Source organism: Megascapheus bottae, unplaced genomic scaffold (assembly GCF_031878675.1).
Source record: "Megascapheus bottae isolate mThoBot1 unplaced genomic scaffold, mThoBot2.hap1 HAP1_SCAFFOLD_40, whole genome shotgun sequence".
Lineage (NCBI taxonomy): Eukaryota > Metazoa > Chordata > Mammalia > Rodentia > Geomyidae > Megascapheus > Megascapheus bottae.
Genome location: NW_028327715.1, coordinates 5716416 through 5733084, shown reverse-complemented (window position 1 = coordinate 5733084; position 16669 = coordinate 5716416). Strand labels below are relative to the sequence as shown.

At 45.3% G+C, this 16669-nt stretch overlaps 1 protein-coding gene, 1 long non-coding RNA gene and 2 pseudogenes across 4 annotated transcripts in view; 2 read left to right on the top strand and 2 right to left on the bottom strand.

Moving 5' to 3' along the window:
- Nucleotides 1-16669, bottom strand: part of LOC150039413 (uncharacterized) — a 510688-nt gene that overhangs the window by 222241 nt on the left and 271778 nt on the right. The gene's annotated exons all lie outside the window — the stretch shown is intronic.
- The window catches only part of LOC150039423 (uncharacterized), a 242842-nt gene that overhangs the window by 196803 nt on the left and 29370 nt on the right, over nt 1-16669 (top strand). The window lies entirely within an intron of this gene.
- Nucleotides 9566-12236, bottom strand: LOC150039427 (stromal interaction molecule 2 pseudogene; annotated as a pseudogene).
- Nucleotides 13811-14969, top strand: LOC150039426 (pre-mRNA-splicing factor ATP-dependent RNA helicase DHX16 pseudogene; annotated as a pseudogene).

Genomic DNA, 16669 nt, shown 5'->3' with positions numbered 1-16669 from the left:
CCATACTATTCAAAGGACTTGTATGAAACTGGGACCTGGTAAAATGAGGTAAGTAGGGTTGGGAGAGATGGGAAAGGAGACGTTTATCAAGGTGCAGTGTACTCATTAACTGATTTGGTTGAATAATAACTTCTTTGCACAACTACTTAGAAATAATCACAGAAGAGGGAGCATCAGCTCCTCTCAATCTCACTCTCACTCATCTTGGGATTCCCCTGAGATGGAAAGGTGGTCGGATGTTAGAACTCTCACAGTGACAAGGGGCATGACACTTGCATGTTGTCTACTTCCTGACCTTCCCTACATGATGCCTTGAGGCCTTCTCCCTTCTGGCCCCACTCTTGTTCTCCCTCACCTGGACTGTAGTCCTCTTACCCTGGCCAAGCCTTTCTTCATGCCATCCTTCCACATCCCTGGGATATTAGTTTTCCAACTCTGCCATTAAATGCTACCACAAGGAAATCCAAACAGCAGAAATGTATTTCCTCAGACTTCTAGAAGCTATATGGGAAGCTGAGGTTGAGACTATTGTAATTCTTGGTTAGCACAGGCACAGCTAACAGAGGAAGTGGAAAATAGGATCACTGTGGAGCCACACTAGAGGCAAAAATCAAAATACCTCAAAATATCCATGTGGAAAAAGAGCTTCCTGTATGACTTATCAGTTGAACTGGTAAAAGAAAACTTGAGGCCCTGAGTTCAAACTCCATTGATCATTTCCCCTCCCCACCCCATACACATAGATGAGAACTTGGCTGAGTGTTTCAATGGAGGGTTGTTGGAAAATCTGTGTGCCCATCCATCTATCTGTTCAGTGATCTACTGATTGGTCTATCTCCCTGTTTTGGATGTGGACATATTTCAGATTAATGAGATTTGCTATGTGCCAGTAGCTCACACCTGTAAACCTAGTATTCAGGAGGCTGGGATGTGGGGATTCAGTTTGAAGCCATCTCAGTCAGAAAACTCTAATACTCTTACCCTTAGTTAAGCAGCAAAATTCCAGCGGTGGCACGATGGATCATACAAGCACACTGCTGATTAGAATAATGAGACATGGGAAAGGGAGGGAGAAATGCTAGTATTGAAATTAGTATGCACCTAATTCCATAGGGCATTTCCTTTTTGTTTGTTTTTGGGTTTTCAGAGATCAAGTTTTTGGTCTGAGTGGGAGATGTAACCAGACTCTATATAGTAGCCATCTTCACCACACAGCTATGTCCTCCACCCAAAGCACTGTTTCTTGTCATCAAATACCTTTGTAAAATATCTCTTTGCATTTGAACAATTTGATTTGGGGTGCTGAACAAAGAAGCTTACATTGGATTGGGAAAGACATATCCATTTCTTTCCAAACACGTTCCAGCCTTCACTGGTTCTCTTCCAAGTTTGAAAATGAAACTCATCTGTCATTCTAAAACTGATTTAATTCCTGGCTTAAACAGTCATGGAAAACAGATGTGTGAAGAGAGGACTTCTTATAAGCAGGCTCTTCTGAAAGCAAAAACTGAGAGGCATAGGCGTGGAATTTGACATAGTCCACATCCTGCATAGATTGTTTTCCTAGAAAGCACTTCAGGCTGCATGTGCACCTGGCTGCAGCGACTTGACCATCATTTAACCTTGTATTTCTACTACTTAACTTCCAAAGAGAAGAGGAATTGTCAGGGTTTTTAGTCCTCGGTCCCTCCTGACCCGCAGGAGGGATAGGGAGAACACGGCCTGACCAGGACGAGCCGAGAAAGGAGTGGGCCGACTGACTGCCTGCACTCTCAGCAGACAGTGATTCACAATACCGACGGTATAGCTCAAAGTTAGGCATGGTGTTCATACATGACAGCTCATTTCTTTGGGTGGTTATCTGACTCAGTGATGCAGATTCATGGGTCAGCCTGACCCTGCACTCTGCTCCCAACAAGGAACAATTATCTTTTGACCTGTATCTTGTTGCCTATTTAGTTTCAGAACTGAAAACAAGGACATACTGATACCGACAGCCTGTCATGTGTATTCTTTATTTTTACACTACTCTAAATTATTTATCACTCAGATGACAAGTACGTGGACTCTGCAGCTCTTTACATCAGCACATAAGTGAACAACATCACTCATTTACATGGTACTTGTGAAGAAATTAAACAATACACAGAAATTTAGTATGAGTAGTGTAGAAACATCATTCTTTCTACAGGGCTGAGTATTGAAACCATGGCACGTGCATGCTAGGCACACAGATCTGCTATTTGAGCCACACCTCTACCTCTGCTATCTGTGCCAGGCCTCTCTGCCGTACTGAGGTTCAACTTTAGAAGCTTGTGCTAGAGGAAGCCTGAAAAAGCTTTTGGCAATGCTGCTTCATCATGTGAATCTCTATTGTGCCCTCAACATGGCCAGGAGTGGACTGGTGACCCACTGGCTCAACTGGATGATAATATTACCGGGAGGATGCACACACACATACACAGTCCTGGGACCTGAAATCAGAGCCTGAGCATTGTCCTTGGGCTTTCTCAAGGCCAGAGCTCTATCACTTGAGCCATAGCACCATTCCCAGCTTTTTCTATGTATGTGGTACCAAGGAATCAAATCCAGGTCCCTTGTGCATGGTAGGCAAGCATTCTACCACTAGACCAAACTCCTGTCTCAACTCCCTAAATTTTGACTGAGGATGTAATTTCATTAGAAAACCATCACTGCTCATTTAGCAGTTATAATCATGCCTGATGCCAAGATTTTAACACTTTACCCTCAGTAAATGATGTCTATACACAATTAATTCAGTCAGAAACCTTGGATTCAGACTGATAAAAAAAAGTTTCCATGCTAGATGTGGTGGCTCACACCTTTAATCCTAGCTACTCAGGAGCGCCTAGGCCCCAGAGTTCAAGCCCTGCAATCCATGTGACTGACCAAAAAAAAGTTATCATTAAGTGTATAGAAAGGCAGTCAAGTAGCTGGGCACTAGTGGTTCATGACTGTAACCCTAGCTACTCAAAAGGCTGAGATCTAAGGACTGAGGTTCAAAGCCAGCCAAGGCATGAAAGTCCATGAGACTTTTTTCTTCTAATTAACCACTAGAAAACCAGAAGTGGCACTGTGGCTCAATGTTGGAGAGCACTAACCTTGAGCTGAAGAGCTCAGGACAGCGCCCAGGCCCAGAGTTCAAGCCCTATGACTACCACCACCAAAAGACAGACGGCTCAGAGTTCAGGCCCCATGATCAACCAAAAACAAAAAGTCTTGGCCAGGAGCATAGCCTAGTGGTAGAATGCTCACCTAGTATGGATGAAGCCCTGGGTTCTATTCGTTACTACCACATACATAGAAAAGGCCAGAAGTGGAGCTGTGGCTTACGTGGTAGAGTGCTACCCTTGAGCAAAACGTGTCCCAGGACCGTACCCTGGCCCTGAGTTTAAGGCCTAGGACCGCCCCTACCCCACCTCACCCCCCCCAAAAAAAAGGAAGGAAAGAATATCATGTGCAAAATAAGGCAGAAATCCTGAGAGTAAGTCCACTGGCAATTGTCAACAACCCAGAAAATAGGAAAAAGGGGACTTCATGGATAGATTCTTTTCTACCACCCGAGGAAAAACGAAATGGTAGCAGGCACTTCAATATGAAACCTGTGTTCCCCAGTGCCGTGATGTAAGTTGGTAGTACAGAAGCTACTTTCTCTGATCCTTTGTAACTGCAATCCTAGAAAATGTGAACCCATTGGAATAGGGTCTCATACACAAGGGATCCTATCAGGGTTTTCTAAGAGTTCTCTTCACTGGTAACTAGAACAGCAAGAACTCCATCTCCACACTGGTGTCTTGGTCATTTACTCAACTTGCAAAAGGACAGAATGGCACAGACAAAAGCTGCACTGCTGTGACATTCAAAATAGTTCCCATAAACTTGTTGCCTTGTCTCTGTACATCTTTTATATACATCCCTATCTATATTTGGATATCTGACCTTTTTAAGCAAACCTCTCCCATCATCACTGTGTTCTGGTTCTCTTGAGAACATGGAAGGATTAAATGATTCATAGAAAAATACCATGTGAATTCATACACTTACTTTTTCATCCAAATTAGCTATAATTCACTAACAACTTTATATACTGTACATGCATGGGAATATTTCCTGCTTTTTCCATGAAATGAGGCCTCTTACTAAATTAAATGATGACCTCTGCAAAACAAAGTTTTTTATGCATAATCAACCAAGAGTTCTTTCCTTATTAACCTATATAATGTTTACTGTGCTTTTGCTGCTTTCCTTATTTTCCATTTCATTAGCTATGTAGGAACTCAAGCTGACATACCACGTGTATTTCTGCTTCCAGGACTCCTCTGCTCCCTCCTTGCTGGTGCTACTCTTGGCTGCCTCTGATTTTTTTTTCCCCAGACCTGGGGCTTGAACGCAGGGCCCATGCACTGTCCCTGAGCTTCTTTTGCTCAAGACTAGCCCTCTACCAATTGAGGCACAGTGTCACCTCTGCTTCTGTTTATTTGGTGCTGAGGACTCCAACCTAGGGCTTTCATGCATGCCTGGCAAGCATTCTACCACTAAGCCACATTCCCAGCCCCTGCCTCTCTGATTGATAAAAGGATCTGCAGTACTCCCATCCAGTGTGATGGTGGGTCTTTCAAAGTAACTTGAGTTGTGTTGTGCAAAGAACGGATTCAGACTCCATTAAGCTATGTTGTACATAAAATCTGTTTCCATTCCCTCCAATAAGTGTTTATTGCATATAAATCCTGTGACCATCTTCATTTAGTCTTGTAGTTCCTAGGACTTGACTTCCAAAGAGAACAGGAGCAATTATCTTTTGACCTGATCTGTTGTTGCCTATTTACTTTCAAAACTGAAGACAAGGATGTACTGATACCCATAGGCTGTCCTGTATACTGTATGGTTACAATACTCTCAATTGTTCAACACTAAAATGAGCAGCATATGGACTCACCAGATGTTTGGTTCCAGACAAGATCAGAAGTCATCGTCCCTTTGGGTGCTGGTGTCTTCACTATGAAGAAATTAAACACATACACAAAAATTCAGTCTGCAGCTAGGTAAGTGCTGGTGTCTCACACATGTAATCCTAGCTACTAGGAGGCTGAGATCTGAACATTGTGGTTCAAAGCCAGTCTGGGCACAAAAAATCTGTAAGACTCTTATTCCAATTAACAGACAGAAAACCAGAAGTGGCACTATGGCTCAAGTGGTGGAGCCCTAGCGTTGAGCTGAAGAGCTTAGGGACAATGCCCAGGCCCAGAATTCAAGCCCCACGACCATCCCCCCTCCAAAGAAAAGTCTGTACAGTGTAGAAGAAAATCATATTTTCCATCTACAGTGCTGAGTATTGAAACCATGATTGTCTGCATGCTAGGCACATGATCTACTATTTCAGCTATACCTCCACCTCTTCTATCCCTGCCAGGCCTTTCTTCAATACTGAGGTTTGATTTCAGAAACCTGTGCTAGATGAAGCTGCATAGGAATGAGTCTAGCTTTTGGCAATGCTGCCTCATCACATGAACCCCTTGTGTGCCCTCAGCATGGCCAGGATTGGATTGATGAGCCGCTGGCTCAACTAGATAGTATTTACTGGGAGGGTTGAGGCCAGATGATAGTAATTGGAAGGCACTCACAGTAGGAATGGCTTTGAAAGGCAATTTCCGATTCACCCGCCCAATACAGTTCAAGGGTTAAAGCATCAGCCAGCAGCCCAAGGGAAGAAGCACAATGCCATACTACTAGTGCATGGGCACACACATGTGTGCAAACACACAAGTTCACGGAAGTAGTTTTGGCTGTGAGTTTAAGGACTTGACACTCAAGTTGCAGTCAAAAAATGCAAATCATATGAGACTGTAAAAAATGGTACTAAAGAGTACAATCAACAAGATGAGGGAAAAAAGGGAAGAAAATAATACAAACCTTCATGGTCCACTTATGTGAAGCACAGAGCTCACCAAACTCACAGGATGAGAAAGTTGAATAGTGAGTTGCAAGCTTACAGAAAAGGAGGAAGACAGGGTGGCTTCTGAGCATGGAGGTTCAGATTAAACAAAATGACCCAAAGTTGCCTCACAGCTTAGGCAATGCACCTAACACTACCCAGCTGTACAAAAACAGATATGCTGGCACATCGTATGCTGTGGTTTTTATCCTAATTTTTTAAAAAATCTTAATTCTGGGAGGTCTTCTTTTATGACTAGTTCTCACTCCTTGCTGCAAACCTGTATCATTCTCCAATTCCTAAAATGCAAGGGAACTTTTAACGTTCACAACTAAGAATTTGATTTTAAAAACAATTAAATTTGTTCCGTTTGGTATTGAAGATGCTTTGTAAATCATTCACCTGAGGCCAAACAGGTATGGCTGAAGGGCTTCAAGTCTCTCCAGTAAGAGGTGGTGGAAAACTTTAAGGTTAGTATAATGAACCGCATCAAAGGACATGGCCTTTCCTCTCTTGTTTGCTTTCAAGCAGCTCCTTCTTTACTCTCTTTCTTCCTAGAGCAGTATCAAATGTCTTTCTCACCTGTCTCTCATTGTTCCCTTTCTCCATTCTCTTCCTATACACTGGAATAGGCTATTATTCCTCTTTCAAAAAGCTGTGGAATAGAAAGACTATATTCTCTAGAGGTAAGGAGACTATTGCTTTCTCCTGCTCCAATCTTGTGTGTCCAAGTGAATGAGCAAACTTTTCCACCTCACTAAAGGTAAAAGATGAAAGCCACCGTGGAGCTCCTGTAGGCAAATAGATGATTTCAGCAAAGGAAGTTCTGGGGCTTGAATTCAGGGACTGGGCACTGATCCTGAGCCTCCCTATGCTCAAGGCTGGCACTCTTAAAATTTTAGCCACAGCATTACTTCTCTTTCCTGCTGGTTACATTTCTACCCAGGCATGCCTCACACTGTGATCCTCAGATCTCAGCCTTCTGAGGAGCTGCAAATACAGGAGTAAGCCGCCAGTGCCTGGCTCAAATCTAGTCTTAACCAGCTGATCTAAGCAAAAGACCAACATTTAGAAATAAAAACTGGATTAATTTTTTTTCATCTTGGTGTTCTAGATTGGGCTGTAATCATTAAAATCAGAACACAGGGTCTGGTCATTTTCTGTCTCTTGGACCTAATGCATGTTTCACATCATTTGTGCCAATAAGATAGTCATCAGCGTAACTGTGCTCTTGGTATAAAAAAACTCATTCTTCCATATTTTTCTTGGTCAGCCACAGGGCTTGAACTCAAGAGAATGGATGCTGTCCATAAGCTTTTTTTTTTCCTCAAGACTAGCATTCTATGAGGTAACTGACAGCTTCATTTCTGGCAATTTTGGTGGTTAATTGGAAATAAGAATGTCATGAACTTTCGTGGCTTTGAGCCATGGAGGGGGGAGAGAGAAGAGAAACAGGAGAGAACAAGGAGGGGGGGAGGAAGAGAAAAAGTGGAGAAAGATAGAAGGAAAGGAAGGAAGGAATGAAGGGAGGGAGGGACAAAGAAAGCAAGAGAAAGCAAGCAAGCCAGCCAGAAAGAGAGAGGGAGGGAGGGTGGGAGGGATGAAGACAGAGAGAGAGAGAGAGAGAGAGAGAGAGAGAGAGAGAGAGAGAGAGAGAGAGAGAGAGAGAGAGAGAGAGAGAGAGAGAGAAGAAGAAGAAGAAGAAGAAGAAGAAGAAGAAGAAGAAGAAGAAGAAGAAGAAGAAGAAGAAGAAGGAGGAGGAGGAGGAGGAGGAGGAGGAGGAGGAGGAGGAGGAGAAGAGGAAGAGGAAGAAAAGAAAAAGAAGAAAAAGAAAGAAAGAAGAGGAGAGAAGGAAAGCAAGAAAACAATCACGGAAGTCATGAACAGCCCTGGAGGAACTGGAATCAGCCTGATCCTACCTTGCAGTGAGAGGAGAAGTGTCCTCCTAAAGCTACCAAGAGCATCCTTTAAGCTGCCAGCGTGGCGGTTACCAGTCTAGGAACCCAAGGCCTTGTCTCCCACTGTTCCCTGTGCAGAGTGGGCGTGCCCGAGAGCGTGGGGGCGGAGCCCAGAGGAAGGGGACGGGGACAGCACAGCCCCAGTGCCAGGGCCTCTGGCCAGTCTGCTAAGGTCTAGGGGCTTCTTCACTGAGGGAACAGCATAGGATGGGTGAACTAGATCCTGCCAACCACTGGGTGTCATCGGGAAGAGAGGAGACAAGATGAGCTGCTTCCTATAAATGAGCCCCTGAACTGTAGCGCTCCTCTCCTAAAGTACACTTTTGTTTTTGTGTGTTGGTCCTGAGGCTTGAGCTCAGGGCCAAGGCTCTGTCCTTGAGCTTGTTGTTTTGCTCAAGGCTCTCAACCACTTGAACCACAGCTCGACTTACAGATTTTCTTAGTAGTTTGGTGGAGATACAAGTCTCATGGCCTTTCCTGCCCTGGCTGGATTTGAGCCGAGGTCCTCAGATCTCAGCATCTTGAGTAGCTAGCAGTACATATGTGAACCACTGGCCTCCATCTGGAAGTCTGATTGTGTGTGTGTGTGTGTGTGTGTGTGTGTGTGTGTGTGTGAGTGTGTGTGTGTGTGTGTGTGTAACCATCTGATATGTTATTCACTGATGATTATTTTCAGGGTGGTGGTGACCCATGCCCTCATTTGCACTGTGTTCCCACAGGACCCTGAGGACACCTCTGTTATAACATTTATTTTTTTTTATTGTTGGAGTGATGTACAGAGGGCTTACAGTGACATTCATCAGGTAGTGGTTACATTGCTTCTTTTTGTGTGTGTGTGTGGGGGGGGTCATGGGTTTTGAGCTCGGCCTGGGCACTGTCCCTGAGCTCTTCAGCTCAAGGCTACCTCCCTACCCTTGAGCCAAGCCCCACTTCACGTTTTCTAGAAGTGAATTGGAAACAAGAGTCTCAGGTCTTTTTGTGCCCGCACTGGCTTTGAACCTTGATCCTCAGCTCTCAGCCGCCTGAGGAGCTAGAATTATAGGCGTGAGCCCCCGCTTCCCCTCTCCCCCCAGTGTACCTTGCTTCTTTTTTTTTCAATATTGTCTCCAATTTATTATCTTTTCCACAGTACAAATTTTTCACAAACCGTAAGTCCTTTGCAGTTATTCAAAGTCTGTAAACAAGGATCTGAATCCCCACACTCCCCACCTCAGTTTCAGGTTGTGAATGTTTTAAGTCCTTCAATCAAGCTTTAGCTCTTCCATTCACATGAGGAATCAAGAGGTTTCTCTCCTTAAATTATTTATATTTTTATCATACAGCCTGAAATGCAGTAAATCCCAGTGAAAGCCCTGGGGAAAACAAAACATGATCTTTACAGCAGGACTCGAACCTTTATATTAAATGCATTTTGAAGAAGCATCCCATAATAAAAGCATGGGTTGGGCCGGGAGTTTGGCCTAGTGGTTAAAGTGCTTGCCTAGCATGCATGAAGACTCGGGTTCGATTCCTCGGTACCACATACATAGAAAAAAAAAGCCGGAAGTGGTGCTCAGGCTCAAGTAGTAGAGCTCTAGCCTTGAGAAAGTCCAAGGACAGTGCTCAGGCCCTGAGCTCAAGCCCAGGACTGGCAAAAAAAAAAAAGCATGGGTTTTCGTTTCCAGAAATCAAGTCAATTAGAAACCCTAGTTTCTACTTAAAAACCCATTTTGATCTAAAAGTGAAAACAGTCCCCTATCCACAGTCATTTTACAAACTCTATACAGTTTAACTTGCAGAGATTTTTTTTCCAGTCTGGAAAACAGTAGTGCAATTAGTTTTACTTCTTTTAAGTTATATAGTCCATCATGTAAATAGCTCTGTGGAAAGATAAGAAGATGCTCTGGTAAACAAGAAATTTTTGCAAGCCCATGCTGGCTTACTAGTCCATTAAAGCTTGTAAGTCCATAGTGGCTTTCAACAAAATATTGTATATACATCACCATCAAAAATGCAGAAATAAATAGGCAGGAAATGACTGTAAACTGTCTCATCTCTTAATGATTTTTCAGTAATTGGCTTGATGAATTGGCTCTGTAGTCACTTAAATAAGCAGACAGTAGACAGTTGCCTTGCAGGACATTCCACTATGGCATCCAGTTTCGAAAGCCCCAATGGAGTTAATTGCAGTCCTAAAATTAAAACAAAAATAGGGAGTAGAGGATGGATGGAAAAAAAAGTGTACAGGTGCTACCGAAATGGAATCCCAACAAAACAGCCAGGTAGGTCACTTAGACTTCTTCTTAAAAAGGCTTTTGATTTTTGATGGCGTTTTGCTTTTCTCTCCATTATGACAAAGGTCATGGGGGATGCTGCTTATCCTGGTAACACTTGGGGCTTCCTGAACTGGTTTGCTTTCATTGCCAGTGGAGGAACATGATGTGCGACGAGGTTTAGGCACCGGGATGCCACTAGAGAGCTGGTTCATGCTACAGGACTTCTCCAAGATGCCATTGTACACTTTGCTTGCAGGACTGGAGATCATACTCTTCGTTTCTGTCAGACCTACACAATCAGGAGAGCCCCGGGAGAGATCTGCCGTCACGGGTGAATCTCCTCTGGAAGAATCCTCTAGGGAGAGCTCATCTCTGGATATCTTCCAAGGAGACACTGGTTGGTATATCTCGAGGCTTGGGGGAGGAGACTGCTTCCTTCCAATGGAAGAGTTCAAGGAGTCACATTCTGAAGCTGTGTCTGGCACTTCCCATTGCTTTTTGGCAGTGAAATAAATGGCCTCCTCCTCTTCTTCATTCCGATAGAGTGCAGGGCAACTTGACACTGAGAGGATGTCTGGATCCGGGGAAGGCAATGAGTGCTGGGGATGCTGAGGCAGGTGAGGATGACGAGGATGGGCTGGATGAGGAGCATGTGGAGGAAGCTGGGCTCGCTGGGACTGTGGTGAAGAGGGCACAATGCTAGAGCGAGAGAGACACAAGCTGCTGCTTCGGGCTAAAGATCCAGCAGGTTTAGCCACAGTCCCAGGAAATGGAGACACGATTGGGGGTGTGTCTTCATCTAAGTCATCAACCCCTCCAGCAATTGGGTAGGGTGGAATGGAAACTCGGGGCAGCACTACCCAGCTGTGATCTGAATAAAGGGAAGAGGTCAGGCTGGGGAGTCCCGAGTTATGGGCTATCTGAAAGCCACAGATCTTCTCAATCTGTTGCCAGCGAAAAAGTCGTTCTCGTAAACAAGTTGTCAACTCTGAGAGAGCTTTCTTTGCTTCTAGAATCTTGTGATCTACTTCATCTAGGGAGGAGCTATGAGCAACGTGCAGCGTCCCAAAGACGGTGCTTCTCTTCTTTTTAATTTTTTCTGCCTCATCCTCAGCGATAGCTAACTGCATTTCAGCATTCTGTCTTTTGATGTTGTAGTACTGTATTTCTACTTCATGGGTTAACTAAAGCCATTTTTGAAGAGCATCTGGAACAGACCAGCTGCTTCGCAGTTCAAATTCTTTTTCAGCCTTTTTTTAGAGCCATGCGAACCTGCTCCAATTCCTGCTCTGCATACTCACATCTGCTCAGTTCACACTCAGCTCCTTCCCTGAGCTCTCTCAGCCGACAGGCCTCCTCCTTGGCATAATTGATTTCATCCATCATTTTGTGCTCTAGATTTTGCTTCTCTACAGCAACATTTCTGTTTTCTTCCTGTGCCTTTTCAAGCCTCTCTTGTAAGTCCGTAAGACTTTGTTCTGCAGTTTGTAGACTCTAAGTCTCATCATTTTTGCAACATGTTCTTTTGATGTCTTATTCTGTGTATAAGCAAACCAGCATCCTCCAACACCAATTAGAATAGAAACTGTGAGAATAAAATCCTTCATCCAGTTATGAGGTGGACGTGTCAGAGGTCCAAATAAAACCACATCCAAGGCCTTGAGCTGTAGTTTCTGTCTGTGACTCCGGTCGTTGATTTTCAACTGAGAAATCATAAATGAAAGCTCATGTACTGCGATCCTGGGAAGTGTTGTTCCTTTGACATTATTGTCTCTAAAATTCTTCTCATATTGTGGGAGTTCCACAAATTCTATCAACCACTGAAGGGGCTCTTCAAGGGTCCAGTTATGAACTTCCGATGCTTTCCATCGCTTCCACAAATCCTCAACAGTAATAGGCTTGTCTTCTCTGTGCAGATGGCTATGCGTATTAGTCGCATCTTTATACTTCATATCTTCTCTGATAAATTCAGCGCCTTCCTCTACTTCAATCCCACCATCTTTGTCATCATCCATTTGTTTATGGATCGTCTGAAGAGCTTCCAGACTAAATCTGTCTTCTTCTGTGAAGCATGGTGGACTCAGTGACATGCAGGGATCTGTCAGCAGCGCTGGGTGATCGCCCGCCACTGGCGCTGGAGAAGCAGCCACCCTGGCCGAGCCACTCAACTGTCGCCCGCGGAGGTGTCTGGGCACCAGGTCGCATCCGTCCATAGCTCCGGCCACCAGGAGCCCGAACACCAGCAGGGCAGCCCAGTGCTGCCCTGGCAGCCAGCCCGAGGCCGGGGCCAGCATCCTGGAGGGATGCTGGGCGAGGGGACCGCGGAGCAGCGGTGCCCCGGCCGCCGGCCACTCGCTGGCCCTGCCAGGCGCCACCATGGCCGGCGACTCCGCGGGCCGCCCCACCACCCCAGACGCTGCCTCCCACTGGATGCCAGTCTGGTCCTTGGGACGCCTGCGGCCTCTGGAGCTCGGGTCGCGGCTCGCGGCGGCGTTCATTGGCTCCGGTACAAAACAAAACAAAAAAAGTGGGTGGGAGGCAGAGAGGCACCGCGTCTCCTGGCCATGCGCGAACTCGCGCTGCTGCCCCGGCGACACCGGGATCCGCTGCTCTGGTGCGGCTCAGCTCCAGCCCAGCACCAGCACTGCAGCCTTCAGCGCAGCCATGGCCGCCGCCGCTGCACATTGCCCCCCCACCCCCTCCAGCCCGCGCCTGTGGTAGGACCATGCTTGGCCAGGATGCCTCTGCCCCGCACACTCTTGCTCGCACACCGATCCCCGCCCTGTACCTTGCTTCTTGAACATTGTTATCCCTTCCCAGGTTTTCCCTCCCTCAACTCCTCCCAATCCTCTTGTTTTTCATTTATCTTCCCTTTGTTGTAACATATAACGCCTACTTGCCTGGTTTCTCCTCCAGTGAGTGCCTCAGGGACAGCGACAGAAACATCCTATCCAAAGCATCTAGAAAGGGGTCAGAATGAGGCTTTGTAAACACAAAAATAAGTGAATTAAATTCATACGTATTTTGTGACTGAATTAAACTCAAGTATCTACTGAGTAAATAAAATTCATAAGCATTTGATTAATAGAGCCATACTATTTAATGCAATTGTATGACACTGGAACTTGAGAAAACTGAGGGGAGTTAAGTATGGTTGAGAGAGATGGGGAAGGAGAGAAGAGGTGACTTTTATCAAGGTGTGTTGTACTCATTAACTGATTGGTTGAATCAAAGCCTGTTTGTAAAACTACTTAGAAATAATCACAGAAGAGGGAGCATCAGCTCCTCTCAATCTCACTCTCACTCATCTTGGGATTTCCCTGAGATGGAAAGGTAGTCAGATGTTAGGCCTCTCACAGTGACAAGGGGCATGATACTTGCTTGTTGCCTGCTCCCTGACCTTCCCTGCATGATGTCTTCTCCCTTCTGGCCCCACTGACTACCTGGAAGCCTGTGTTTCGTCTGTGTTGCAGATCCATGTGACACAGTCCCCTGGGGACATCCTGGTGTTCCTGACTGGACAGGAGGAAATTGAGGCTGCTTGCGAGATGCTCCAGGTTTGCTGCTGCCAACTGGGCTCCAAAATCCGGGAGCTCCTGGTGCTGCCCATGTATGCCAACCTGCCCTCTAACATGCAGGCCTGAATCTTCCAGCTCACACCTCCTGGGGCCCGAAAAGTGGTTGTGGCAACCAACATTGCAGAGACTTCACTCACCATCGAGGGCATCATTTATGTCGTGGATCCCGGGTTGTGTAAGCAGAAGAGCTACAATCCCCGCACAGGCATGGAGTCACTCACTGTCACCCCCTGCAGCAAGGCCTCAGCCAATCAGCGTGCTGGGCGAGCAGGTCAAGTAGCTGCAGGCAAGTGCTTCAGTCTGTACACAGCCTGGGCCTATCACCATGAGCTGGAAGAGACCACAGTGCCTGAGATCCAGAGGACCAACCTGGGCAATGTTGTGCTGCTGCTTAAGAGCTTAGGGATCCATGACCTGGTGCACTTTGACTTCCTGGACCCTCCACCATATGAGACCCTGTTGCTGGCTTTGGAACAACTGTACGCTCTAGGAGCCCTCAAACACCTTGGAGAGCTCACCATGACTGGTCGAAAGATGGCAGAGCTGCCTGTGGACCCCATGCTATCTAAAATGATCTTGGCCTCTGAGAAGTACAGCTGTTCAGAGGAGATCCTGACAGTGGCTGCCATGCTTTCTGTCAACAACTCCATCTTCTACCGGCCTAAGGACAAGGCTGTCCACGCTGACAATGCCCGTGTCAACTTCTTCCTCCCTGGTGGAGACCACCTGGTTCTGCTAAACGTGTTTACACAGTGGGCTGAGAGTGGCTACTCCTCCCAGTGGTGCTATGAGAACTTTGTACAGGTCAGATCCATGCCCCGAGCCCGGGATGTGCGGGAACAGCTGGACGGGCTCTTGGAGCATGTGGAAGTTGGGCTGAGCTCCTGCCAGGGGGACTACATCCGGGTCCGCAAGGCCATCACTTCTGGTTACTTTTATCACATAGCATGGCTGACACCTACTGGCTACCGAACAGTGAAGAAAAGGCACGAAGTGGTCATTCCTCCCAACTCCTCCCTCTTTAAAGAGCAGCCGCCCCGCTGGTTGCTTTGCCATGAAGTTGTCTTGACCAGCAAGGCATTCATGAGACAGGTTTTGGAGATTGACAGCAGTTGGCTTTTGGAAGTAGCTCCCCACTTCTACAAGGCCAAGGAGGTCGAAGATTCCCACACAAAGAAAATGCCCCCCAAAATAGGCAAGACACGTGAAGAACTGGGCTAGAGAAAAGGACAAATGGAAAGGAACACAAACAGATCTTGATTCCAGCACCTTTTCTTTCTGTACATTGTTTAATTCCTGTTAAATAAAATTATTTTTTAATAAAAAAAGTCATATTGCGTCACGTGATATGTCCATTTTTTTCCTGCTCCCTTCAGTCAGGAATTCAGTTAGTTTGGGGATCATAGATGTGAATTTTGCTTTTCCATTTGAAAGTAGGATCAGTAAGGACTGTAAGGATTTGGAAAGAAATGGGTAGGTATTTCCAAGCCAAGAATAATGTCTGCTGTTCAGCACCCACAATCACCAAGAATGCTCAAATTGCTCCATGCAACAAGATATTATACAAAGGAATTTGATGACAGGAAGCAGTGCTTTGGGCTGAGGGCACAGCTGTGTGGTAAAGACTGCCTAGCACACAGAGGCCCTACCAAAAATTGAACTAAATATCAGAAAAGAAAAGAAATTGCATACTAATTTCAGCACTAGCAACCTTGTTAAGCACATTTGAGGCTGTTCATTCACGCATTGACCTATTGATCCATTCTTACCACATAACCACCCATCCATCCATTCAGCTCTCCATCCTCCCATACAGCCAATCATTCATTATCCATTTCTCCATCCATCATCCATCTTTCTATCCATTCATTTGTTGAGGACATTTTGCAAATACATAAGAGAGAACGAAGGCTACCCTGGTAGATAGGGAAAGTGGTACAATCTGTATTAATTTATACAATAGCCACCAGCCACAGATAGCATGACAGAGTACAATTAGTTCCATTGAAATCAAATGAAAATTTCAGGGGGTGCTTAACTACAGAACTTACATTGGATTGGGGAAGACTTATCAATTTCTTTCCAAACCACAGTCCAGCCTTTACTGCTTCTCTTTCAAGTTGAAAAACAAAATTCACATCTGAAATTCTAAAACTGCTTTAATCCTTGACTCAGGCAATCATGGAAAAATGGACATGTTAGGTGAATAAAAAGGCATTGAGCTCAAGTGCCAGCACTGCTATGTCATGAATATGTCATGAATAGAAATGTAGGTGAAGCCCTATGGTAAACAAGGACAAGGCCAGGACTTTGATTCCCAGGAAGAAACACACACACACACACACACACACACACACACACACACACACACACACACACACACTTCTCATAAATGATTCTTGGTTATCACTAACTCATGTTTGGCTAATGATGTGCTGTAAAAATAACAGCTAGATTTCAGTGAATGCTTCCCCTAATATAGAAATTCTTTAATAAAACTGTCCTTGCCTTCATATGCTGCTTTAGAATGTGTAATAGTATGCTTACAGCTTATAACACCTCAGGCCTCCTGTGTTTTACATGTTAGGTACATTTCCTTAGCAGCTGTAGTTTGATGGTTTAAATAGATGTAAGACTTTTACATTTGGCAACTTACAGTAATGTCTTTATAAAGATAAGATCAAAATTTACTGGTAGGCTCCAGTTATTTTGTAAATGGCAAGTGAGAAACTTTATGCATATGGGCAGATAGTGTGAGTGATATTTTGGGTTAAGGTAGGAAGATGTCAAATTCGAATGTAAAGATCCTGTCCAAAGTCCACAAGAATGAGCTGGACTGCTTCTCTGGGCATGACTCAGCTACCTCACAGGCCTCTTACTCTTTCTCACATAGTTCTTCCCGAAGGGAGACTCAGGTAAAGCAGC